The following is a 3,295-nucleotide window of genomic DNA, read 5'->3' as shown; positions in this document are numbered from 1 at the left end:
TTTATGGGACACTTTGCCCCTTTTATGGCCTCCCAGAACACGTGACCTTTGTAAGATTTAGTATCTATGGGATATCCTTTATTGATATAGCACCACCATAGTATGTAGCGCTGTACATTACATAGTATTAGAGGGTGCACATACTAACTTGTAGCGGCAATTCCAGTGTCAGACACTAGGAGGCAGTCAAGGTCGTCATAACGGTGGAGTCCAGCCAATAATTCTGGGCCCCATTCCCAGTGTAAGCGTGCTGCGAGCGAGCGTGACCTCACAATACTAACGCGCCATGAGATTGGTTAACCCCGTGTGGGATTCCTATAGTAACAGGGGACGTTTCGCTGCTCACGTTACATAGTCAGTGCGGCTTATTGGCTAATCGTCTCCTCGGCTTATCTGACTCTAGAGCAGGGGTAGGGAACGTACGGCTCTCCAGCTGTTGTAAAACTACAACTCCCAGCATGTACACTGGCTCTGCTGTTCTGGGAAGTCCCATGGAAATGAATGGAGCATTTTGGGAGTTGTAGTTTCATCGCAGCTGGAGAACCGAAGGTTCCCTACCCCTGCTCTAGAACATTGGAGGCGGCCATCACCATCTCTAGTGGGTTATGCAGAGTCACGAGCTCCAGTCGCCATCGCCAGACTACAGGACACGACACAGTGCGAACTCTGACGTATTAATACTAAGTAAAGGGATTTCCTGCACAGACCCCAATAATATATAAGAGGGAAGAGGCGACAATAGACCCCGACCCAAACCGAAGCTCAAAGACACCGAATACTAAGAGAACCGCGCTAGTCACACACACGCCCGCCATTGAGGATTTCACTTTACAAACTAATTGTTCAGGTTGGGTTCAAATAAAATAGGTGCGTATGTGGACCCCGTGTAGTAGTACCCCATGTAGGGGCAGTGATGGACCCCATGTAGTATTACCCCATGTAGGGGTAGGTATGAACCCCATGTAGTAGTACACCATGTAGGGGCAGTGATGGACCCCATGTAGTAGTACCCCATGTAGGGGCAGTGATGGACCCCATGTAGTATTACCCCATGTAGGGGCAGTGATGGACCCCATGTAGTATTACCCCATGTAGGGGTAGGTATGAACCCCATGTAGTAGTACACCATGTAGGGGCAGTGATGGACCCCATGTAGTAGTACCCCATATAGGGGCAGTGATGGACCCCATGTAGTATTACCCCATGTAGGGGCAGTGATGGACCCCATGTAGTATTACCCCATGTAGGGGTAGGTATGAACCCCATGTAGTAGTACACCATGTAGGGGCAGTGATGGACCCCATGTAGTAGTACCCCATGTAGGGGTAGGTATGAACCCCATGTAGTAGTACCCCATATAGGGGAAATGATGGACCCCATGTAGTAGTACTCCATGTAGGGGTAGGTATGGACCCCATGTAGTATTACCCCATGTAGGGGAAGTGATGGACCCCATGTAGTAGTACCCCATATAGGGGAAGTGATGGACCCCATGTAGTAGTACCCCATGTAGGGGTAGGTATGAACCCCATGTAGTAGTACCCCATGTAGGGGTAGGTATGAACCCCATGTAGTAGTACCCCATGTAGGGGTAGTGATGGACCCCATGTAGTAGTACCCCATATAGGGGAAGTGATGGACCCCATGTAGTAGTACCCCATATAGGGGAAGTGATGGACCCCATGTAGTAGTACCCCATATAGGGGAAGTGATGGACCCCATGTAGTAGTACCCCATATAGGGGAAGTGATGGACCCCATGTAGTAGTACCCCATATAGGGGAAGTGATGGACCCCATGTAGTAGTACCCCATATAGGGGAAGTGATGGACCCCATGTAGTAGTACTCCATGTAGGGGTAGGTATGGACCCCATGTAGTAGTACCCCATATAGGGGAAGTGATGGACCCCATGTAGTAGTACCCCATGTAGGGGAAGTGATGGACCCCATGTAGTAGTACTCCATGTAGGGGTAGGTATGGACCCCATGTAGTAGTACCCCATATAGGGGAAGTGATGGACCCCATGTAGTAGTACCCCATGTAGGGGTAGTGATGGACCCCATGTAGTAGTACCCCATATAGGGGAAGTGATGGACCCCATGTAGTAGTACTCCATGTAGGGGTAGGTATGGACCCCATGTAGTAGTACCCCATATAGGGGAAGTGATGGACCCCATGTAGTAGTACCCCATATAGGGGAAGTGATGGACCCCATGTAGTAGTACCCCATATAGCATACCTCCCAACCGTCCCAATTTCCGCAGGACATTCACGATTTGGGTGACATGTCCCACGGTCCCGGTTGGAGGGAGGCATGTCCCGATTTCAACTCAGATCTGCGTCCTCTGGAACACATATGCGGCTGAAGCAAGGAGCTGATCTGTGTCAGCTCCTCGACAGCTCCTTGCTTGAGCCGCATATGTGTCAGCGAGAGAGGCGCGCAGAGAGCGGCGAGGGAGCGGAGGAGAAGGTAAGTTTAATGTGGAGGTGGAACGTGAAACTGGGGGCAGAGATGGAGAGGACATGACACTGGGGGCAGAGATGGGGGGACATGAATCTGGGAGCAGAGATGGAGAGGACATGAATCTGGGGGCAGAGATGGAGGGACATGAATCTGGGGGCAGAGATGGAGAGGACATGAATCTGGGGGCAAAGATGGAGGGACATGAATCTGGGGGCAGAGATGGAGAGGACATGACACTGGGGGCAGAGATGGAGGGACATGAATCTGGGAGCAGAGATGGAGAGGACATGACACTGGGGGCAGAGATGGGGGGACATGAATCTGGGAGCAGAGATGGAGAGGACATGAATCTGGGGGCAGAGATGGAGGGACATGAATCTGGGGGCAGAGATGGAGAGGACATGACACTAGGGGCAGAGATGGGGGGACATGAATCTGGGAGCAGAGATGGAGAGGACATGACACTGGGGGCAGAGATGGGGGGACATGAATCTGGGGGCAGAGATGGAGGGACATGAATCTGGGGGCAGAGATGGAGGGACATGAATCTGGGGGCAGAGATGGAGGGACATGAAACTGGGGGCAGAGATGGAGGGACATAAATCTGGGGGCAGAGATGGAGGGACATGAATCTGGGGGCAGAGATGGAGAGGACATGACACTGGGGGCAGAGATGGAGGGACATGAATCTGGGGGCAGAGATGGAGGGACATGAAACTGGGGGTAGAGATGGAGGGACATGAATCTGGGGGCAGAGATGGAGGGACATGAATCCGGGAGCAGAGATGGAGAGGACATGACACTGGGGGCAGAGATGGAGGGACATGAAT

Source organism: Leptodactylus fuscus, chromosome 1, assembly GCF_031893055.1.
Source record: "Leptodactylus fuscus isolate aLepFus1 chromosome 1, aLepFus1.hap2, whole genome shotgun sequence".
NCBI classification, from domain to species: domain Eukaryota; kingdom Metazoa; phylum Chordata; class Amphibia; order Anura; family Leptodactylidae; genus Leptodactylus; species Leptodactylus fuscus.
Note: the sequence above shows the minus strand (reverse complement) of the source record.